Source organism: Panthera onca, chromosome A1, assembly GCF_046562875.1.
Source record: "Panthera onca isolate mPanOnc1 chromosome A1, mPanOnc1 haplotype 2, whole genome shotgun sequence".
Lineage (NCBI taxonomy): Eukaryota > Metazoa > Chordata > Mammalia > Carnivora > Felidae > Panthera > Panthera onca.
In genome coordinates, this window is record NC_138339.1 from 70,720,290 (window position 1) to 70,746,029 (window position 25,740).

Below are 25,740 nucleotides of genomic sequence, written 5' to 3' on the forward strand. Positions count from 1 at the left end.
AAGAATAAATAGTGGAAATAAAATATAAGTTTTTGGGAAATAGCTAAACACTATACCAAAAACAATTTTGAAAACTCAAGGAAAATTGTTGCACAGAAAAATAAAAAAAAAATTGTGGGGGGAAACAGTAAGATTTAGCTATTTGACTGTTACTTTTGATTAAAATGAGATTCTCTTCTTTTTTAGAATTAATCATTTGACTTCATGTGAAAACCCCAAAGGAATCAAAGACTCATAAAAACATCCCAGGTATTACAGACAGGCATTTTTTATTACTGGGCTGAAGAAGAGCTCCTTTCTGAACCATTGCCCAGTAGCTATGAATTGAAATTACTGCTGTTAGAATTTATATGACTCAATAATAAAAAGATAAATAAGCCAATTTAAAAATGGGCAAAAGATCTACATAGACATTTCTCCAAAGAAGACATACAAGTGGCCAATAAGCACATGAAAAGATGATCAATATCATTAAGTCATTAAGGAAATGCAAAAATTTTTCAATTTTTTTTTAAGTAATCTCTACAACCCAACATGGGGTTTAACCCACAACCTCACTATCAAGAGCTGCATGCTTCACTGAGTGAGCCAGCCAGGTGCCCCCAAGGAAATGCAAATTTATATCAAAATGAGATACCCACTAGGATGGCTAGAATCAAATCATCAGGTAAGAACAAGTGTTGGCCAGATATGGAGAAATTGAAACCTTCATACACTGCTGGTGGGAATGTAAAGTGATGTAGCCACTTTGGAAAATAGTCTGATGTTTTCCCCAAAAGTTAGAGATAGAACACACTTCATACCTACTAGGATGGCTATAATTTTTTAAATGATAATAACAGGTGTGGGTGAGGGGTAATCATAAATCACAGACAGGAATATAAAATGGTACAACCACTATGGAAAACAGGTTGGTGATTCTTCAAAAAGTTAGACATAAAATTATCATATGAACCAGTAACTCCGCTCCCAGATGTTTACTCAAAAGCATTGAAAGGGACACCTGGGTGGCTCAGTCAGTTAAGTGGTCAACTTGGTTGCAGATCAGGTCATGATCTCATGGTTTCTTGTGTTTGAGCTCCGTGTCGGGCTTTGAGCTGACAGCACCCAGTCTGCTCGGGATTCTCTCTCCCCATCTCTCTGCCCCTCTCCCATTTGCACTGTCTCTGTCTCTCTCAAAATAAATAAATAAACATTTTTTTAAGCACTGAAAGAAGAAACTCAAATACTCATGTACTGATTTAAAAAAATTTTTTTTAATGTTTATTAATCTTTGACAGAGACAGAGACAGAGTCCGAGTGGGGAAGGTCAGAGAGAGAGGGACATACAGAATCTGAACCAGGCTCCAGACTCAGAGCTGTCAGCACAGAACCTGACATGGGGCTCAAACTCACAAACCAGGAGATCATGACCTGAGCCAAGGTCACACCCTTAACCTACTGACCCACCCAGGCAGCCCTCATACCAATGTTTATTGCAGCATTGTTCACAATAGCCAAAGGTGGGAATGACCCAAGTATCCATCAAGAGATGAACTGATAAGCAAAATGAGGTATATATACTCACAATATTATTCAGTTATAAAAATGAAGTTCTGATATATGCTTCAACATTAATAAATTTTGAACACATTATCTAAGCCAGGCATACAAAGACAAATACTATATGATTCCAAATATATGAGGTACCTAGAATAGGCAAATTCATAGAGACAGAAATTAGAATAGAGGTTATCAGGGGATGGGGAGGGGAACTGGGAATTATTACTTAACAGAGTTTCAATTTAAGGTGATGAAAAGTTCTTGTGGTGATGGTTGCCTAACACTGTATTAATGTATGAATGTAATTATGTCACTGAATCCTATAAAAATCATTAAAATGGAAAATTTTATGGTTTACATATGTGTGTGTGTATATATATATATTACGGTGTGTGTGTGTGTATGTATATATATATATATATATATATGACCACAATTTTTAAAAATTAATAATGTAACATACCAAAAACTTGGCTTGTATATTTTAAATGGATGAATTTGTGTCATATGAATAATATTCCAACAAATCTATTTTTAAAACCTATTGCTGGGGCACCTGGGTGCCTCAGTCGGTTAAGTGACCAACTTGGTTTTGACTCAGGTCATGATCTCATGGTTAATGGGTTCAAGCCCTACGTAGGGCTCTGTGCTGACAGCTCAGAGCCTGAAGCCTGCTTCGGATTCTGGGTCTCCCTCTCTGCTTCTCCCCTGCTCATGCTTTGTCTCCCTCTCTCAGAAATAAATAATTTTTTTTAAAGTAAAACTGCTTAAGCCCCAAATACTCCTCAAATATCATTTACACACATGCACCCAAAAAAAATATATTTGCATATTGTACCCGTGATCCCAAGCAAGCTTTCCTGAACACTGCTTGTCCATTCAGAGTTAATTCCATGCTTTTCCTTCATAGTGCTTATCACAGTTGACATTTGTTCCACTACTAGATTCCTAGCTCCATGAGAGTAGGGATCAAGTTTGTTTGTAATTCACTACTGCTTTATAGTGGCTAACACATAATTGGTGTTGAAAAAATGACTGGGTTTGCATGAATAGCCGTGGGTCTTATCAGTTGATAAAGTAACCTTGCAAAATCTATGATTTGACAGCACAAAAAAAAAGTTTATATAAGGCAGTGAATAGCACATTTCTTCAAAACTGCCTTAGGAGTGCACCCCAAGACACCTATCTACAAGCACACTAAAAACATGTGCGTCTAGTAAAGGAAGGTTTACCCAACTGTGATTTGAAAGGTGGTGCAAGGGTTTCACTACTAAATGGTTAGGGTGCTATTTTATATTTGGATAAAAGATTCATTTATACATTTATGTGAAAATTGAATTTGACAGATCGAATATTAAGAGAAACCTTAAATTCTAGAAATAAACAAAAACAGTTGCTAGTATGAGAAGAAAGCTACCAAAAAGAAGTCAAGAGATCTGATTTATTTAGATTAAAGAAATGACATTTCAGGTAGCAAAACACTTAAAAAGAGGGACTTGAGAGGAAAACAGACTTTAGAGTGAAGAGGTCTGAAGAACAGTAAAGCAAGAGCAAAGGGCAGACTCAAACTGAAATTGGGAAAATATTCCTGGAGCTAATTATGGTCAGAAAGTGGAACCATTTTCCTAAAGAGGTAATTATAGCAAACCCAATAGCAACATTCAAATGGAAATTAAATGTTTATGGAAAATGTGGTATTCATTTTTCTGATACAAGAAGTTCTACTAGCTGACTCATGAATTCATTACCCTCTTCCATATTCTTTCATGCTTTTGCTTCCTAAGAAGTTTTCCATTTTATCTGAGCTTGGGTCTGATGAGTGTTTTACCATTGTGTGCTTAGTCAGCATTTTATATTTTACAGGAGGTACTTATCTGAATGCCATATTTAAAATTTCATCTAAAGGCTAGGCCAGTGAAGTTCATACAGTATGATTTTCTCAGCTTGGGTTCAGTGCAAGAAGCTCTATTTTAGGCCAAAATTTCTCAATCTAAGTGACATTGTCAATGAGTAAAATACTTAAATCTCTTATTCAAACATTTAACGTTCTATAGAAATATGATACACATATATTTCAAGATACAAATTGGGATTTCCTGTTCAATAGCAAATTTAGAACAAGTGCTTTTCTCCTCTCTTTCCCTAGACCCCAATAATATAGTAAAGGAATAAACCTAGTAAAAGATGATAACTACACTTATTATGGTAAGCACTACATAATGTATGGAATTGTCAAATCACTATGTTGAACATAGTACAACAATGTATGCCAACTATACTTCACTTTAAAAAAAGGAAGAAATCCCTATCACATTAAGGGAGGAGAGATTTTGAGAAATTTCTGGAAGATAAAAAGAGGGACACAGATAATATGGGAAGGTAGGAACCAAAAAGAGAGGCATTGATAGACCAGCTCTCTCCTGAACAGCTCCACCTGCAGTCTCCTTCCCCTGCTCTCCACCTTTCTGTCCAGGTTACTCCCAGGCAAAAGTTATTCCCAGGCAAAATCACGGGGACCTTCTCTTAAGAATTTAGTGAACTGCCTGAGGAGAATTAGAGTTATTAGGGTAGCTTAATAACTGCAGCCATTACTGTTTTGACATTCAGGGCCAACACGGCCTTATGGCCAGCTCCCTCCTAGCCTCTACCCACCATGTCTACACAACTCCTGGTCAGCCATTCTGATGAGGCTACAGAACAGATGGAAAAACAGCACAGGCACTCTAAACCAGTTATCTGGAACAATCAACACAGTCAAACATCACAGACATAGGAAGAAAATCATCAGCATGGAGGATATAGAAAAAAGAAATTGTATAAACAAAACAAAAGTCCTATGAAAATGGAACCAACCATTAGAAGAAATGTCTTTGGGCAAAACTGAACAGACTCAAGACAGTAAACAGCAAAAGGGGAAGAGACGATGTTTGTGACATGATAAAAAAAGTTTCCTCCTTCAAGAAGAAAAAATTATAAACTTCAGAAAAAAACAAACTATAAAATTCATGGTCCAAATAAGCAAACTAAATTATGGCTAGATTTAATGTAAAATACTAAAAGAGAATTCATGTAGGAATATTTTTTACAGGAATATTAGTCTTTGAGTGACCCAGAGGTCATGACATTAGGACCCAGCACACTCCTTTTCTATTCAATGGACCATATTTTACACAATGAAAAATGTAAATATTCTCATCTAATATAGTAGGAGTCAAGAAAAACTTTATTTTTAAAAAGTTTTTAAGAAAAATTTTAAATAAATATTCTAAAAGAAATACAGGGGGAAATATTTAAATAAATATTTAAATATTCAAATGTAACCAAAAGAACTAAAGTAATAATTATCAAAAATTGGAATAAGTAGAAAATAAGCTAAGGAAAAGAACTTATCTAAGTCCTTATCTTTCAAGGCAGGCAGTACAGACAATCATGTAACTGACAAATAAGAATGAGTATTATGGGTATATTTAGTGGCATGGAAACAATTACGGAGTTGGGGGCAGAGAGAGGACATTTAATTGGTTGCTTCTTTGGAAAAAAATAGGCTTAGGTATCGTTACTTTTCATTATAAACCTTTATACAACTTTTCTTTTTTGGTGTTCTCGTTGCTACATAAATATACTGCTTAGATAAAAATTAACCCTGAGGGGAGGGGCCAACATGGCGGAACAGCATGGAAGTTTTTTGTGTGTCTTATGTCCATGAAATATAGCCAGACCAACACTAAACCATCCTGTACACCTAGAAAACTGATCTGAGGATTAACACAACAATCTGCACAACCCGAACCACAGAATTCAGCAGGTATGTGGTGCAGAGAGGTGAACTGGGGGAGAGAGAAGCCACGGAGGGCAGGGAGCCGCTTTTGCATGCAGAGAGAGCACAGAGATGGGGGGGGGGGGGGGATATGGGAAAGGCACCCCCCTCAAGAGCAGCTGGAGAGAAAGTGGAAAAGTGGAAACAGCCCCAGGGACTGAACCAAAAAGGGAGATAGGAGAAAGGAGAGGGTTTAAATTCCATTAAGACTATAAAAAGGGTGAGCACAGAGTCTGAAACTCTGCAGCTCAATACCTGGCGGTGCTCTGGTGGGAAGGGCGAATCCCCAGGCGCAGAGTGGAGTCTGGAGTTCTTCAGGCCACATAGAGACAGACAGTTCCCCTGCTGGAGGACACCTGGTAGAGGCTGTGTGGGTGCCCCAAAGGCAAGGCCCCAGTGGACCCGGGAGAACAACCACATTTACTGGTGCTGGAACAAGGTTGTTAAGGGTGAAACCTGGTTCCAGATATGTGTTGTGATTTTCCATAATCCCTGAAACACTTTGCTACACTATCTCGCGAACTTTTTCTGAGGTGGGCTGGCACCCAGCTGCAGTCTCTAGGCAACAGCAGCAGCACAGTCCCGCAAACGTTCCTGGGTGCAGCCAGCACCCGGACATTGCTCAGTGAGACCCTCCTGCAGGGGAGGGCAGAATGGGTAAAAGCTGCAGTCCCTCAGAAGTGGGGGTCGGGAAGAACAGCCTCGTCTGGGGCAGAACTCAGGAGGGAGGTGCTGCCTGGGTTATGGTCACGGATTGTGTAAAAGTAGAGAGTGGATGGAGGTTAAAGACAAAGGATGGGTGCGCAATTGCTGACCGGGGAGAACAGAGTTCTGATTAACTAGAGACTGGAAAGTTGGGTGATGCCATTTTCACTGCTCCTGCACATGTGCAAACGCACCTATGAGGGCCACAGCAATCAACCCCAGGAAGCTAAGCAGCACCATCTAGTGGAGAATGGAGCCATTACACTAAGCCCTGCCCAACTGAGCCAACTTCGCTCTTCAGGAACACAAGTCTCTCCACTTGGTTAGTTTATGGACTACAAAGTGCTTCATAGTTTGACTTCAGGGTAAGACGAAGTAATTTCAGTCATATTTCAGTCTGTTCACAGGTCCATCTTTTCAATTTTCTTTCTTTTCCTTTTTCCTTTTCTCTTTTTTCTTTTTCATTTCTTTTTCTTCAATACAGAAAGAGAAAAAATTCATTTTTTTAAATTTTATTAAAATATTCTTTAATTTTTTTCTACTATATTTTTTACTTTTGTGTAAATTTTTTCAAATTCTATTTTACTTCCATCATTTCATTTTAGTCTACTTCAGTGTATTCATGTTTTCAAATTTTCAAACTATTTCCTTTTTTTTTTCTTTTCCCTTTTTTCTCTAATCTATCAATCCCCTTTCAACATCCAGACCAAAACATACCTAGGATCTAACATCATTTATTCAATTTTTTTGGTATGTGTTTGTTTTTAATTTTTTCATTTTAATATTTTTTAATTTTATTTTTTTACTTTAATTTTTTTACCTCATTAATTCCTTTTCTCCCTTCAAAATGATGAAACGAAGGAATTCACCCCAAAAGAAAGAGCAGGAAGAAACGACAGCCAGGGACTTAACCAACACAGATACAAGCAAGATGTCTGAACCAGAATTTAGAATCACCATAATAAGAATATTAGCTGGAGTCAAAAATAGATTAGAATCCATTTCTGTGGAGATAAAAGAAGTAAAAGCTACTCAGGATGAAATGAAAAATGCTATAACTGAGCTGCAACCTCGAATGGATGCCACAGCAGCAAGGATGGATAAGGCACAGAGAATCAACGATATAGAGGACAAACTTATGGAGAATAATGAAGCAGTAAAAAGAGGGAGATTAAGGCAAAAGAACATAATTTAAGAATTAGAGAAATCAGTGACTCACTAAAAAGGAACAACATCAGAATCATAGGGGTCCCAGAAGAGGAAGAGAGAGAAATAGGGGTAGAAGGGTTATGTGAGCAAATCATAGAGGAAAACTTTCTTAACCTGGGGAAAAACACAAGCATCAAAATTCAGGAAGCACAAAAAAAGGACTCCCATTAGATTCAACAAAAACTGACCATCAACAAAGCATATCATAGTCAAATTCACAAAATACTCAGACAAGGAGAGAATCATGAAAGCAGCAAGGGAAAAAAAGTCCTTAACCTGCAAGGGAAGACAGATCACGTTTGCAGCAGACCTATCCACAGCAACTTGGCAGGCCAGCAGTGGTAGGATATATTCAACGTACTGAATCAGAAAAATATGCAGCCAATAATTCTTTATCCAGCAAGGCTGTAATTCAAAATAGAAGGATAGATAAAAAGTTTCCCAAACAAAAATTAAAGGAGTTTGTGACCACTAAACCAGCCCTGCAAGAAATTTTAAGGGGGACTCTCTGAGGGGAGAAGAGATGAAAAAAAAAAACAACAAAACACACAACAACAAGAAATAAATAAAGACCAAAAGCAGCAAAGACTAGAAAGGACCAGAGAACACCACCAGAAACTCCATTCTACAAGCAACATAATGGCAATAAATCCATATCTTTCAGTACTCACTCTAAACATCAACAGACTAAATACTCCAATCAAAAGACATAGGGTAACAGAACGCATAAGAAAACAAGATCCGTCTATATGCTATTTACAAGAGACCCACTTTAGACCTAAAGACACCTTCAGATTGAAAGTAAGGGGATGGAGAACCATCTATCATGCTAATGGTCAACAAAAGAAAGCTGGAGTAGCCATACTTATATCAGACAATCTAGACATTAAAATAAAGACTGTATCAAGAGATGAAGAAGGACATTATATCATAATTAAAGGGTCTATCCACCAAGAAGACCTAACAATTGTAAACATTTATGCACCAAATGTGAGAGCATCCAAATATATAAATCAATTAATCACAAGCATAAAGAAAGCCATTGGTAGTAATACCATAATAGTAGGAGACTTCAACACCCCACTCACAGCACTGGACAGATAATATAACCAAAAAATCAACAAGGAAACAATGGCTTTGAATGACACACTGGACTGAATGGACTTAACAGATATATTCAGAACATTTCATCCTAAAGCAGTAGAATATACATTCTTCTCCAGTGCACATGAAACGTCCTCCAGAATAGACCACATACTGGGACAGAAATCAGTCCTGAACAAGTACAAAAAGATCAAGATCATACCGTGCATATTTTCAGACCATAACACTATGAAACTCAAAATCAACCACAAGAAAAAGTTGGGAAAGGTAACAGTTACTTGGAGACTAAAGAACATCCTACTAAAGAATGAATGGGCTAACCAGGAAGTTAAAGAGGAAATTAAAAAGTTCACGGAAGCCTATGAAAATGATAACACCACAACCCAAAACCTCTGGGATGCAGGAAAGGCGGTGATAAGAGACATCTAGAAATCCAGGCCTTCCTACAGAAGGGAGAAAGATCTCAGATACACAACCTAACCTTACACCTTAAAGAGCTGATGGGGCGCCTGGGTGGCTCAGTCGGTTGAGCGGCTGACTTCGGCTCAGGTCATGATCTCGTGGTCCATGGGTTCGAGCCCCACATTGGGCTCTGTGCTGACAGCTCAGAGCCTGGAGCCTGTTTTGGATTCTGTGTCCCCCTCTCTCTGACCCTCCCCCGTTCATGCTCTGTCTCTCTCTGTCTCAAAAATAAATAAACGTTAAAAAAAAATAAATAAAATAAAATAAAAGAGCTGAAAAAAGAACAGCAAATAAAACCCAAAACCAGCAGAAGACAGGAAATAATAAAGATTAGAGCAGAAATTAGTGCTATCGAAACCAAAAAAACAGTAGAACAGATCAAAGAAAACAGATGCTGGTTCTTTGAAAGAATTAACAAAATTGGTAAACCACTAGCCAGTTTGATCAAAAAGAAAAAGGAAAGGACCTAAATAAATAAAATAAAAAATGAAAGAGGAGAGATCACAACCAACACAGCAGAAATACAAACAATAATAAGAGAATATTATGAGCAATTATATGCCAACAAAATGGGCAATCTGGAAGAAATGGACAAATTCCTAGAAACATATACACCAACAAAACTGAAACAGGAAGAAATAGAAACTTTGAACAGACCCCTAACCAGTAAGGAAATTGAATTAGTAATCAAAAATCTGCCAAAAAACAAGAGTCCAGGGCCAGACGGCTTTCCAGGGGAATTCTATCAAATATTTAAGGAAGAGTTAACACCTATTCTCTTGAAGCTGTCCCAAAACATAGAAATGGAAGGAAAACTTCCAAACTCTTTCTATGAAGCCAGCATTACCTTGATTCCAAAACCAGACAGAGAGCCCACTAAAAAGGAGAACTACAGACCAAGTTCCCTGATGAACATGGATGCAAAAATCCTCAACAAGACATTAGCCAACCACATCCAACAATACATTAAAAAAATTATTCACCACGACCAAGTAGGATTTATACTTGGGATGCAGGGCTGGGTCAATATCTGCAAAATAATCAATGTGATTCATCACATCAATTAAAGAAAGGACAAGAACCATATGATCCTCTCAATAGATGCAGAGAAAACACTTGACAAAATACAGCATCCTTTCTTGATAAAAACCCTCAAGAAAGTAGGGATAGAAAGATCATACCTCAAGATCATAAAAGCCATATACAAAAGACCCAATGCTAATATTCTCCTCAATGGGGGAAAAACTGAGAGCTTTCTACCTAAGGTCAGGAACAAGACAGGGATGTCCACTCTAGCCGCTGTTATTCAACATAGTATTGGAAGCCTTAGCCTCTGCAATCAGACAGCACAAAGAAATAAAAGGCATCCAAATCAGCCAGGAGGAGGTCAAACTTTCACTCTTCGCAGATTAACATGATACTCTATAAGGAAAACCCTAAAGATTCCACCAAAAAACTGCTAGAACTGATTCATGAATTCAGCCAAGTTACAGGATATAAAATCGACACGCGGAAATCGGTTGCATTACTATACACCAACAATGAAGCAGCAGAAAGAGAAACCAAGGAATCGATCCCATTTACAAGTGCACCAAACCCATAAAATACCTAGGAATAAATCTAACCAAAGAGGTGAAAAATCTAGACACTGAAAACTATAGAAAGCTTATGAAAAAAAATTGAGGATGACACACAATAAAGGAAAAAGATTCTATGCTCCTGGATAGGAAGAACAAATATTGTTAAAATGTTGATACTACCCAAAGCAGTCTACATATTCAATGCAATCCCTATCAAAATAACACCAGCATTCTTCACAGAGCTAGAACAAATAATCCTAAAATTTGTATGGAACCAGTAAAGACCCCAAATCGCCAAAGCGATCTTGAAAAAGAAAACCAAAGAAGGAGGCATCACAATCCCGGGCTTTAAGCTATACTACAAAGCTGTAATCATTAAGACAGTATGGTACTGGCACAAGAACAGACAGATCAATGGAACAGAACAGAAAACCCAGAAATGGACCCACAAATGTATGGCCAACGAATCTTTGACAAAGCAGGAAAGAATATCCAATGGAATAAGGACAGTCTCTTCAGCAAGTGGTGCTGGGAAAACTGGACAGCGACATGCAAAAGAATGACCCTGGACCACTTTCTTACACCATACACAAACATAAACTCAAAATGGATGAAAGACCTAAATGTAAGACAGGAAGCCATCAAAACCTCGAGGAGAAAACAGGCAAAAACCTCTTTGATCTTGCCCCCAGCAACTTCTTACTCAACATGTCTCTGGAGGCAAGGGAAACAAAAGCAAAAATGAACTACTGGGATCTCATCAAAATAAAAAGCTTCTGCACAGCGAAGGAAACAATCAGCAGAACTAAAAGGCAACCAGAAGAATGGGAGAAGATATTTGCAAACGACATATCAGATAAAGGGTTAGTATCCAAAATGTACAAAGAACTTATCAAACTCAACACCCCAAAAACAAATAATCGAATGAAGAAATGGGGAAAAGAGATGAATAGACACTTCTCCAAAGAAGACATCCAGATGGCAACCAACACGTGAAAAGATGCTCAAGTTCACTCATCATCAGGGAAATACAAATCAAAACCACAATGAGATACCATCTTACACCTGTCAGAATGGCTAACATTAACAACTCAGGCAACAACAGATGTTGGCAAGGATGCAGAAAAAGAGGATCTCTTTTGCACTGTTGGTGGGAATGCAAACTGGTGCAGCCACTCTGGAAAACAGTGTGGAGGTTCCTCAATAAATTAAAAATAGAGCTACCCTATGACCCAGCAATTGCCCTACTAAGTATTTATCCAAGGGATACAGGTATGCTATTTCGAAGGGGCACATGCACTCCCATGTTTATAGCAGCACTATCAATAATAATCAAAGTATGGAAAGAGCCCAAATGTCCACCGATGGATGAATGGATAAAGAAAATGTGGTATATATATATACAATGGAGTATTATTCAGCAATGAAAAACAATGAAATCTTGCCATTTGCAACTATGTGGATGGAACTAGAGGGTATTATGCTAAGCAAAATCAGTCAGAGAAAGACAAATATCATATGACTTCACTCATATGAGGACTTTAAGATACAGAACAGATAAACATAAGGGAAGGGAAGAAAAAGTAATATAAAAACAGGGAGGGGGACAAAACATAAGAGACTCTTATTATGGAGAACAAACAGAGGGTACTGGAGGGGTTGTGGGAGGGGAGATGGGCTAAATGGGTAAGGGGCATTAAGGAATCTACTCCTGAAATCATTGTTGCACTATATGCTAATTTGGATGTAAATTTAAAAAAATAAAATTAAAACAAATAGCAAAAAGTTCTTGACCAAAATGGAAAAAAAAAATAAATCCGAAATTGTTTTTCTGAAATTCAGGAAGGAAATAGATTTGAACCATCATGTTCTTATTCATGACAATGTTAAGTGTTCCAGTTACCTGGGAAAAATGAAATAACCTAACACATTTATTAGGGCTTTCTAGGGTTAACCCTTAGAAAGATCAAACATGTCCTTAGTACTTGAAAAAATGTTAAAAAACAACCAAAAAAAATCATCCCAGGACAACTATGATATTTGGAAAAAGATATAGCTACTGCTTCAGTACAAGATGAGGCCACTGCTAGAGCAGAAGAAACCTGGGAAGGTAATGGCCATTGTGGATGGAAGGGATATCAGGAAACCATCAGGTGGGATTGTCCATCCTAAGGCAACAGAGGCCAGAGAAGGCAGGGACCTCACACTGTATAACAAAGAGCAATGGGACTGCTCTTTTACACAACTTGGTCAGGAAGCTCCCTCACATAAGTTAACATCTGAACAAAGACCTGATCAAAATGAGGGAGCAAGTCATAAAGATACCTAAAGGAAGGAAGTTTCAGACAGGGAAATCAGCAAGGGTAAAGGCCCTGGGTTGGAAATCTCATTTAATGCAAAACTTCTCCTTCAATATCTCAAAGGTGTTTCTAACTTAGTATATTCCAAACTAGACTACTTTTTCCCTCAAACCAGTCCTCTTCCTGCACTTGAAACCTTGGTAAACAGCACAAACATATAGCCACTAGTGCAAAACAGGAACCTAGCAAACATCACAGATAAGGGTTTCTTCCTGTCCACAACATCTAATACATCTAGTGCATCTGGTGGACAACCTTGCTAGTCCACAGCATTCTCACCATTAGCAAGGACTCTTGCAGCAGCTTCTCCATGGTCTCCATCCTGTGTGATCTGGCCCTGGTGACCTCTCCATTTGCATCTAGCACATCCTCACCTTTGCTCTCTGCACTCCATTCACAATGGCTTTCTTTCAGATCTGGGAACACTACTTCTTCTGCCTCAGGTCTTTGGCATCAGTTAACTACCACCTCCTGTGGCCATCCCTTCAGTGACCTGTATTTTATCAAATCTTTAGATTTTATTTCAAATGTCACTTCCTCAAGAAGAACTTTCCTGATTGGGTCAGGCCCTGATTCTATCAATTCTTATGCTTTTCCTTCCTCATCAATCTCTTAAATTCTCTGATGGAAGGAAGAGTGTTTATTTTGCTTATATCCTCAGCACTTACAATAGTGCCTGGCATATAATAGGTCTTTGGTAAAGTTGACCTTTTTCAAGCCCCTGGCTCTACATCACTTCCTGGCACTTCCCTCAGAACCTCTAACTTCCTCTTAAACCAAAGGGACAGGACAAGCCACACCAGACTTCTCCCTAGTCAGTGAGAAGGTCACCATTTCTAAAATGGAGGTAAAGGGCAGAAACATGTTTGCCTCCCCTATGTCAGCCAAACAGGATCTTGCACTGTCCCACCCATTCTTTGATCACCCTCTGCACCACTGTTCTGCAGACCGGAGGTGGTAAGCATGGGCCAAAGAGAAGACAGTTCTCTCTGGTAAGCAAACCCTAAACAATGGTGCCTGACAGTCCTGGTTCACTGATAGAAGACCACTACTGAGGCAAAACTTTCAGCTCCAAAGACAAAGCTCCCATGCCCTGTAGAATTGGGGATAACAGGTACAAGAGGCCATTCAGAAGTTTTTTAAATAACTGCAACAATTCTTAATATTTATTGGGCATTTGGCATGAGATAGGCACTGAGATAAGCATTTTAAACATATTACCTTATTTAATCCTGTCAACAGCCTAGGAGCTAGGAACTACTATTTTAACCATTTTACAAATTAGAAACACAATGAGTAAAGTCCAGTAATTTGCCTTAATCTCACAGCTAAACAATTGGCGGAACCAACTTTCCAGGAAAAACAACTGTGTTATACAGCATTGTTAGCAACATGGACCTTCTAATGGTAAAAGTGGTGTAAATGACTACAATTTGCCAAAGCCTGGATGTTAACTAGGCAGTCAAGAGAAACTATTAGGCAATTTTCTAGCAAACATAGACTCATGCTACCTTCTTTTTTAGTCACAAACTCAGTATCTTTGCCTTAGATATATTTGTGGTTGTATTTATTCCAAAATTACATATATGATCATAATATACACGATTTTATACATGCTAGGGGCTTCTGTAAGAATTATCCCACGTCACAGAAGCTGTAAATGTGTTAGAGAGGACATGGATTCTAATATGTTCCATTACTGAAGAGTTTCTGTCTTATAGTCTTCAGGTCAACTAGCCCTACAGTTGCATCAATACTGGACCATTTTGATTGGGTTGGTTTCAAGCGCCGTATCCGTGTACTACAATTGCTAAAATTCCCAACTGTGGGTGTGTGCAACATGGTGGAAAATGTCTCCCTACCCCCCAACTATGAAATGGCCCCATAGCTAGTCCCTGCCACTCCCAGGTTTCAGTAGTTTTCAGTCAGTGTGGTCCTGGGCAGCACAGAGAAGTAGAAGAGTCCCCACAGGGGATTCTACAGAACAGAATTTAACTTTTCACTTCTCTATTTTTTTCCAGTTTTGTGTTCCATATATGCTCTACCTTCAAGTAACAAGGGAGGTCTGCTCCATGCCTTTAACTTTATATAGACGGTGCCCTCTCCTGGCTGCCAAGGGTATGACATATAGAGCTAAATCACTTAACTCTACCCCCAAAATGCCCAAAGGATTTAGAGAACTAGCTGACAAATCAATAGAATTACAGTTGGCCCATGAATAACACAGCATTTGGGGCACTAACATCCCCCCTCCTTGTGCAGACAAAAATCCATTTTGACTTCCCCCAAATTTACTTACCTGCTAATAGCCTACTGTTGACGCAAAGCCTTACCAAAAGCATAACTGATTAACACATATTTTGCATGTTATATGTAATATATACTGTATTCTTACAATAAAGTAAGCTAAAAAAAAAAAAAAGAAAATATTATTAAGAAAACCATAGGGGGGGTGCCTGGGTGGCTCAGTTGGTTAAGTGTCCTACTCTTGATTTTGGCTCAGGTCATAGTCTCAGTTCCAGAGTTCAAGCCCTGTGTTGGGCTCTGTGCTGTCAGCAAAGAGCCTGCTTGGGATACTCCTCCCTCTAACTCTGCTCCTCCCCCATGCACATTTGTGCATACGTGTGCACATTGTCCCTCAAAATAAATAAACTTTTTAAAAAAAGCTTCCTTAAAGGAAAGGAAACCATAGGAAAATAAATTTATAGTGATGTACTGTATTTATCAAAAAAATCCATATGTAAGTGGATCCACACAGTTCATAAAGGGTCAACTGTATTTACTGGTTGCAAGGAATTACACTAGGATTGGCATACCATACAACGCAAAAAAAATACTTTTAAAAAATCCGAAAGCTTCCTGCCACGTGGTTTGTGAGTACAAACTATTATTATGAAAATAGTTCACCTTCGCTCTATAATTGAGAGAGTAAAAACTCCAAACCATTTGTATCAAACAAGGATCTGACAATTAAGTCTTTGTCAGACCAAAAAAATGAAAATGTATTTCATAGGCTCTGGAGCCAGCCAGCAGGTTGGGGTCTGAACCTGGCTCTGTCATTTATTATCTGAGTGACTTTGGGCAAGTTACTTTACCTGTATGAGGTTCAAATTCCATAGGGATCACATACACTACCTACCTACCTCACAGAGGTTATTGTACAGGTTAGATTTAAGAACATAGTGACATAAAGGACTTAATACAGTCCCTAGCACTTATTAAATGCTCAACAAATGGCAGCAATTATTATGATATTGACAATGATATAAAGCAATGATCTCCAAATATCTTTGATTATTCACTTCTATCAGAAAAAAATTTTTGAATAGTGTATCTCCAACATATATATATATATATATATATATATATATATATACCTTTATAAATTATATCCACATACACCAATGTGTTAAAATAGAACTGTCTGAAGGATGCAACACAGTATTTCTATTTATAGACACAATTATAAATAAAAGTTCTATTTTCTTTCCACATCCCAGTGAACTGTGTTGTGACACTCCTAGTGTGTGTGCGCCCTACTGGAGACTACTGATCTAAAGGCCCAAAATAAAAGGCTTTTCCCAGAGCATCAAGGTCCAAGTTCAAGATCATATTTCTCCTCCATAACCTCTTACCACCCCTCTCTCTAAATTTATCTTCCACAAAATATAAGTCCTATAGACCATGTGGGAGCTTGCTTTCTGCCTCTCCCGTAAGCCACATTCACTGTACTTGATGACTCAGCTCACGTCCAACCTATACCCCAACACCCGGCTTAGTAGTCCGTCCTGTCTATTGTTAGTCCCAGATGAATATGTGTGCTATCTTGATCTCTACTTGGTTTATATTTCTACACATCTTATCTCTCCAGCAATAAGACCTGAAGACAGGAACCATGTCTTAGGCTTCTGGTGATCTCTGATGCCGGTGAATATATCTTCAAAATACATACCTGTTGAAACATTGACATGCAACTTACTTTTATTTTTTAAAAATATTACATTGGCTTCCTTGTCTAAAAGTGTGTTCTACCACATAAACTAATCATAAAAATTGGAGTTTCTTGCTACATGTTATTCAAACCTACTTCTTAAAATTAAACTATCTTAGAGGTGAAAAGAACTATCTTATTTTTCAAATGTGAAAACCAAGACTTGGAGATTAAGTGAACTCATTTTTTAAAGACATTTTCCAAAGGAAATTTTCAGAGTTCAAGATAGTTCTTAGTTCATCAGAATAAAAATATTTGGAGTGGATGGGGAGAGAATTTAGACACTCCTTTTATAGTTTGGTTCAAATGAGATCCTTTAGGACAGGAGAGTCTCTTTCTGTCTTCCTTGTCTCTGCACCTCATTTGTCTACAGCTTTAGGTTTTTTTTTTTTTTTTTTTTTTTATGTTGTACAAAAGCACGAGGCTTTTAAAATCTGTCAAAAAAAAAAGTGGCCCTTGTTACAGAAGGTACCCTGAGAATTGAACATAAGCAGTACTAGGCAGTTAGATGACCTAACTATAAGATGATGACTATCGAATAGAGAAAATCAATTGCCTTTTTTTCCCTGCTCAGAAAGTGCCCTGTAGGGGATAGATAAGTGCAGGCTGTAAATAGTTTATTACTCCGGAGTTCTTCCTAATGGCAGGCAGCACTGAAGCTGACAAGGTAACAAGTAGTCACTCAGCCAAAGGTCACTTTCCGTAGCCCAGCAGCCTTCCCACTTGGAAATGCAATCTGGATCTAATGTTGATTTGAAAGGAGAGGTCATTATACCACCCAGCTCCAGGCATCAACTTTCTAAAGGTTTTTAAATTGTGCTTCTTTTAAAAATGAACTCAAACCTGTGATATTTGTGCTTTATTGCTAGTGAAAAGACCTGATTACCGTGGTCAGCTTAACTGCTTTTATTGAGAAGTGGAAGCCAAGGAGTAGAAAATAAATCTTGTGGCTCTGTGTAGGAAGTCTGAAATAAAATTCATCACTCCAGTTAGCTTTCAGAAATAAGAGGGATGAGGATGGGGCTCTGGTTTCTTTTGATTACAACTGTCTGTACAAGTGGATTGGGAGACTGTGTGGGGTCTGAAGGCTGCTGCCCTGGAGAAGGTCACTGGGATCCCTGAGCAGAAGGGAAGGACCTCCAGACAACACTGACTCTTGTACAGTAGCAAAAAATCAGTTCTGAGTCACCCTGCACTGGGCAGGAAGACTAGAATATACAGACAAGTAGATTTACATTTAAAGCCTCCCTGCCCCCACTCACTCCTCAAATATGCCTACCCTTGAGGGTAACCTAAGTAATTCTACTGGGAAAGGGAAGTAGAATCTACATTTAAGGATGTAATTTTTATTTCCATTCAGGGACAGCATTCTTTCACCTCTAGCTTTACTGGCATTAGTGGTGCTGCCACAGCCAGTTCAATTTCAGTCATTTGACAATGATTTGGGTTTGGCTGTTTGGGACCAACTAACTCCAAGTTGAATAATGCTGATTATTACATAGGATATGTTTTCTCTAATATGCCCTGTTTAATCTCTTATACTATCTATATTCACAAAGTGTGTTAACACCTACTTGAATATATCTGCCATACCTGTGAGTCTTCACAGCTACTCTTTTTTTAAAAAAAAATTTTTATGTTTATTATTTATTCTTGGGACACAGAGCGTGACTGGAGGAGGTGCAGAGAGAGAGGGAGACACAGAATCCAAAGCAGGCTCCAGAATCCAAAGCAGGCAGAGAGAGAGGGAGACACAGAATCCAAAGCAGGCTCCAGGCTCCAAGCTGTCAGCACAGAGCCCGACACCAGGCTTGAGCCCTCGAACTGTGAGATCATGACCTGAGCTGAAGTCAGATGCTTAACCAATTGAGCCACTCAGATGCTCCTTCATAGCTACTCTTTTTTTTTTTTTCAATATATGAAGTTTATTGTCAAATTGGTTTCCATACAACACCCAATGCTCATCCCAACAGGTGCCCTCCTCAATACACATCACCCACCCTCCCCTCCCTCCCACCCCCCATCAACCCTCAGTTTGTTCTCAGTTTTTAAGAGTCTCTTATGCTTTGGCTCTCTCCCACTCTAACCTCTTTTTTTTTTTCCTTCCCCTCCCCCATGGGTTTCTGTTAAGTTTCTCAGGATCCACATAAGAGTGAAAACATGGTCTCTGTCTTTCTCTGTATGACTTCTTTCCCTTAGCATAACACTCTCCAGTTCCATCCACGTTGCTACAAAATGCCATATTTAATTCTTTCTCATTGCCACACAGTATTCCATTGTGTATATAAACCATAATTTCTTTATCCATTCGTCAGTTGATGGACATTTAGGCTCTTTCCATAATTTGGCTATTGTTGAGAGTGCCTCTACAAACATTGGAGTTCAAGTGCCCCTATGCATCAGTACTCCTGTATCTCTTGGGTAAATTCCTAGCAGTGCTACTACTGGGTCATAGGATAGGTCTATTTTTAATTTTCTGAGGAACCTCCACACTGTTTTCCAGACACAGATACTCTTAAAACAGAGGTGGACTGGAGTGCCTGAGTGACTCAATCAGTTAAGTGTCTGACGCTTGATTTTGGCTTAGGTCATGATTTTGGTTTTGGTCATGAGCTTGAGCCCTGTGTGGGCTGTCAACACAATAGTTTATTACTCCGGAGTTCTTCCTAATGGCAGGCAGCACTGAAGCTGACAAGGTAACTGTCAAGGTAGCTGACAAGGTGCTGTCAGCACAGAGCCTGTTTGTGGTTCTGTCTCTCTCCCTCTCTCCCTGCCCCTCCTCCGCTCTGTCTCTCAAAAATATATAAACTTAAAAAAAAAAATCAGGGTTGGGCTAACTGCTTATTTCATAATTCAGCCCATACTACCTGAGGGAGGAAAACGGCTCAACCTCAAAATACATGCATTTCCATGGTTTACATTCTGAAACTTAACTGGGCAGATTATTCAGCATCTCCAATAATTTCTTTTGGAATTTTTCTGATTATGTGAATACACTTCAGAGGTAAGTTATATGAACTAGCTTGGATTTGCGTGATCTTGTAATAACTCCATTGGCCAAAATACACCGGCCATAATTATTTCAGGTGGCCAGCCCCTACTTGTCCCTTGCTGCAGCAACACAGCTTTGTCTTGAGGACATCACTATCATCTCCACTCCTCAGAAGTGCACCGTTACAGGCCATTTTGAAGTGCGTCAAGTTGAAATCAGAGCTGCAGTTTCTAGGTCTCCATGAAGAAAATGCATTCCTCAGTTTTAAGCTGACTAAAATGAACACAGAATTGGTTTTGTTTCGAGGAGAGTGAATGTATTCACAGCAACTTATGGATTAATAAAACCATAAGTTTTATTATGGGAGAAATAAATAAATTTCTTTGGGAGTTTTCTTTGGGAGAAACTGCCACAAAAATGACAGCAGCTTTATATGGGTGTTATAAAAAGAGTGATACGCGTCAATAAGAAAATCAGAAAGGCTCTAATAACTGAAGTATCAAATGCATGGAAGGACAACCCTCAAAAGAGTAAATTTAGCCAGTAAGCAAACCTGGAGAAATGTTCACTCCTACCAGTAACCCAATGAATGCAAATTTGAAAAACAAGATATTGTTTTCATCGCTTAAATCAGCAAAAAAATTAAATTAAATTAAAATAACCAATGCTGCTCAAGTGGCAATCTGTCACTCTGATGCAAGCGACCACATTTTAATTGGCTCATCCCTTTAAAGAACATTTGACAATAAGCAGTCAGAATGTTAAAACTACATATTTTTGGTTCAATAGTTTCTAAGAAGATAATCTAAAATGAATAAAAGAATCTCATGCATAAAGACATTCATTTCAAAATTATTTATGTTACCAAAAATTTGAAATAACCTCAGTAGTCAAAAATAGGAAAATGTTAAACAAATGGCATATTAGATAGCCATAAATTAATGCTATCATGAATATTTATTCACACCTAAAAAATGTTTATGGCCTTCTGGTCAGTATGACAGTTTTGAGCTTGTGAAATATTTCTCCTCTGCTTCAAATACATTAAAATTTCACTTAAAAGTTAAAAAATTTTTAATATATAATCTCAATTAAAAAGACTTTTAAAGCCTCAATACACAAGCTGAACAGCAAACTTAAATACATTCTAAAAAGAAGTAATGAATTGGGAGACAGATCCAGGAATCTCACTGAGAATTCAAAAACAACATAAAGAGATGGAAAAATATGAAAGAAATAATAAGAGACATGGGGAACAGAAAGATCAGTCCATTATCTAACTGAAGTTTCAGGATAAAGAATAGAGAGAATGGGGAGAGGCAATATTTAAATTTAAAAAATGGTTTAGATTCTCCCAACTGTAAAGAGACATGAGGTGACAAAAGGGGCACCCTGAGTCCTGAGGACAGTAAAACTAATGCACATCTAACCACATCATAATGAAGTTGAGAATATTAAAATCACAGAGAAAATCCTAAAAACTACCAGAGATAAGTCAGATTATCTACAAAGGAACAATAATGGGCTCGGGTAACTCGCCTCTGAAGTGTCTCCACATAATAAAGAAAAAATCCCAAAAATGTTACCAGAAATGCTAAAGCTCTTCACCCATAGTTGGGTTTTTCAACATTGTTTATCTGTATCTATTTCTATTTCTATAGAAATATTATATTTCTATATAATTTTGTACCCTGCTGCCTTACTGTATCCTGTCAGTGTTGGTATAGTTTTTTATTTGTTTCTTTGGTGTTTTCTAGGTATAAAATGTATATAATGATGTACATATGATACTGTAATGTTTACAATTATATCACCTAGAAATAACAATGCTCTTACGTCCTGTTTACCGATGGTCATTCATTTGGTTTCTTGGTCTTATCTAAGTGCGTTGACCAGAACTTCTGGAACAATATTAACAGGGACATCCTTGTCTTGCTTGTCACTTTATTGACTACTTCCAGTATACAATCTTCAATTAACATGATGTCACTTGAGGGTAGAGATGAATTCTTCCTTAACATGATAAAACATATCTATTGATTCCCACTTTACTTATTATTTAATAAAGAATTGATGTTGAGTATTATTAAATATATTTTCAGCATCTATAAAGATGATCACATAAGTTTACATTTTGAGTAATATGATAAATATTATTAGTTTTTTCTGATGTTAAATTATTCTTATACTTCTAGATAAAATGCCATTTGGTCATGATTTATTATCCTTTTAATGTGCTGCTGAGTTTTGTTTATTAATGTTTTATTTAATGTATTACATAGTCATAAGACTGATCTGTCATTTTCTTTTCTGTTGTTGTGGTTTTTTTGCTGTCATATTTGGATTCTGGTATCAATGTTTTCTCATTTTATAAAAAGGATCTGGAAGCGTTAGTCCTTCTTCTATGTTCTGTAACAATTTAGACAGCATTGGAACTCTGACTTTTAGGAACTAAATAAAATGCGCCTGTGAGAACATTTGGACCTAATGATGTTTTGGGGTTGCTTTCTGACAACTTTCCATACTTCTTCTCTGCTAATTCCTGTTTGCATTTTCAAATCTCTTCTAAGATCAGTTTTGCTAGTTTAATTTTTTCTATGAAATTAAACATTTTATGTTTTGATATTAATTGATATCACTGATATTAATATCAACATTATATATATTACATATATAAATAAAAATCTCAAACTTACAGAACACTTACAAATATAAAGTGTCTATCTTTTCCATAAACCCTTTGAGTGTAACCTGTTGGCATGATACATCATTATCCCAAATATTAGTGTCATTTTCCTACAAACAAGGAAAGTCCCTATTCTAACCAAAATGCAAGCATCAAATTCAGGAAACTAACACTGATATATTACCACCATCTTATCATCAAACTTCATTTAGGTTTCACCCATTGTACCCAAAATGTCCTTTACAGCCAAATGATCTAGCCCAGAATCATGTGTTCCATTTAGTTATCACATCCCTTTGGTGTGGAAGGAGACTCATTCTTTCAGTGAGTTTCATGATCTTGTTGCTTTAAAACATTACAGACCAGTTATTTTGTAAAATGTCCCTCAATTTAGGTTTGTCTAATGTTTCCTTATGATTAAATTAGGGTTAAGTGCCTTTGGTAGGAATAGCACAGAAGTGATGAGGAAAAAATATTGATTTTGGGATCAAATTTATCACTTTTTTATTGTCTCTAGATTTTGAATAATTAGAAAGCTTTCCCCATACTAAGATTAAAGATGTATTCACCCATGTTTTCTTTGTACTTAAATTGTTAGAATATTACACTTAGATCTCTGATGAACTTGAAGTTTACTCTTGGGTATATTGTGATATTTCATATTATCTTTTCCCAGATGGCTACTCAAGTCCATCTTTGACCCAGTGATTTGAGATGCTACCTTTACCATATACTGGATTTGTGTAGGAACTTGGATCTCTGTCTGGGCTTTCTATTCTGTTCTACTTCTCTGTCTATTCATATACCAGTATGACATTGCTTTAATTATAGGAACTTTGTATTATGTTTTAATGCTTGGTAAGAGTAGTCCTTCCTCATTTAGTGGGGGTTTTTTTTGGTTGTTTGTTTTTTGGTCCTGGCAACTCTTATATGTTGGTTTTCCACAGAAACTTTAGGATCAACTTTTCTACCCCTATATTAAAGACTGGTGGTGTTTTTATTGGAGTTGCATCATATTAATAAATTCATGTAGTGAGACTGTCTTAAGTTTTCCTATTCAAGAATAGAGGATATACTTTGCATTTCTTCAAGTCCATGTTTGTGTCTTTCAGAAGTGTTTTAAAGTTTACTTCACATAGGTTTTGAACGTTTCTTTATTTTTGTTTTGTTTTGTTTAGAGAGAAAGAGAGAGCATGAGCCAGGAAGAGGGGCAGAGAGAACAGAGAGAGAGAGAGAGAGAGAGAGAGAGAGAGAGAGAGAGAGAGAGAATGAATCTTAAGCAGGCTCCATGCTTAAGAGCCCAATGTGGGGCCTGATCCCACAACCCTGGAATCATGACCTGAGATGAAATCAAGAGTCGGATGTTCAACTGACTGAGCACCACCCAGGTGCCCCAAGATTTTAGATAATTCTAAACTTTATTCTTAAATATCTGCTGCTATTATAAAGGGGTTGCTCTCTATTATTATGAAGACCTCTTTATTTTGAAACAAGAGAAAACTGCTTCACCTTTACAGTTCCCTTTCCTTCTTCTCCTACCTAATATAAATTGCGTACTCCATAAGTCATCCCTCCTAGGCACAGGGACATCACATCTGGTCTATGTAGGTGGTGCACTAGCTGTCTCCAGAACACAGCAGGCACCTGTAATCTATGGCCATATGCCAAGGCCTTGCCAAGAAGCCAACAATATTACCTATGATATCCATATAGAAAAGATAGAGTAAGGTCTGTAGAATATGACTTGTCACAGAATTACATCTGACAATGTCTAAAACATTAGCCACTTTTGTTCTCTGAAAAGCTCATCTAAACAGTTATAATTAACTATTTCATTATGTGTCCATCTACCTTTGATCTGAATCCCTCTTTGAGAGGCATAATGCTTTATTTATGAATTAACAGTACGTGGCACATAACACTAGTTACTCAATAAATGTTTATAGACCCAATAAATGAATGAGTAAATTATGTCTATCATAAACACACCTTACCCTCTTTAAGACATAGATGTTGCCTCTTCCCACGGTTTTATTTTCTCTCCCATGCAAATTTAAAATTGGGAACTTTTTTCCTCAGAGTAAGAGGAGAATATAGCATTTTATCCTACTACATTATAAAATGTGATTATTTCTCCCGAAAGTAGGTCTCAGAGTGTGTTAGGTCCTCCCAGTGCTTCTCCTCAGTAGTCATCTGAGTGTATCAGAGCCACTTGATCCCTTACAAGCACTTCACATGTTTTCAGACATCATGGTTTGTAGATTTGCTGTCACTATCAAAACTCCTCAAGCTAGGCAAGAAGGATTCCTCTCTAGGTATAAAGGCCAAGGACATTAAGCAAGAGTCCTTACTGAGGACTGAAACCCACTGAACTGAGCACAACCAAATCTCTCACTCTAGTTTTGACCCCATCTAAAATCTGAAATTGAACTCACAGAGATTTTTTAAAGCTTCAGAAGAATACACTGCTTTCTGACATTTTCCTGGTTTTCTTCTCCAGGCAAGGTTGTTCTATCTCAATCTAAAAGCCATTCGATTTGGTAAATCTCTTCACAAATAGAAAAAAAAAAAAAATCTCATACCTTTTATAAGCACATAGCAGTTTTCTTCCAAGAATCTTCAAGTAGTAAGCAAACAAAAGCAATATTAGAAATGATGATAAGAGGAAGTAGATGTTACCACTGAATTGCTTCTCCAGTTGAGAAAGTATTACATGAGAAGCTAAAGCAAAAAATATCAAAGACAAAGGAAAGAACTTCAGAATCTGATCAAAGTCTCTCAAGTATGTGCCATCAATCTTTCAGAATCAGTATCCTAATGGTCATTTGTCTCGATGGGCTTCAGTTTTCAAAGTGTAGGAGTGGGAAACATGGGGGTGGGGAGGGATTGATTGTGTTATGACTAAGGCCAGCTTGCTGAGGAGGGGCCAAGCAGGTGGTAGATCTTCAACTCTTCTGATTAGTTGGGGAAAGCCAGTGCTTCTCATGAAGCATGAGGAAGGGACATTACCACAATAATCCTTGAGACAGAAAGGAGAGGAGAGCATTCTACTTTGTGCTATGAGAAAATGCACTTGAAATGGCAAGACAGGACACACCTACAAAAAACAGTAGAAGATATGCCACTAGTGGCTAGATCCAGACTGAGGGCAACTAAACAGCAGCCTCTTTGTCATTCTTGTCCCTGAAAATATATTGTTATCTCCTGTCTTCTATCAAAAGGGTTTTTAAGAAATGTCAATTGAAAGAGTTGGTAGGAATGAATCTTCATCCTTATAATTTGGGAGAGAATA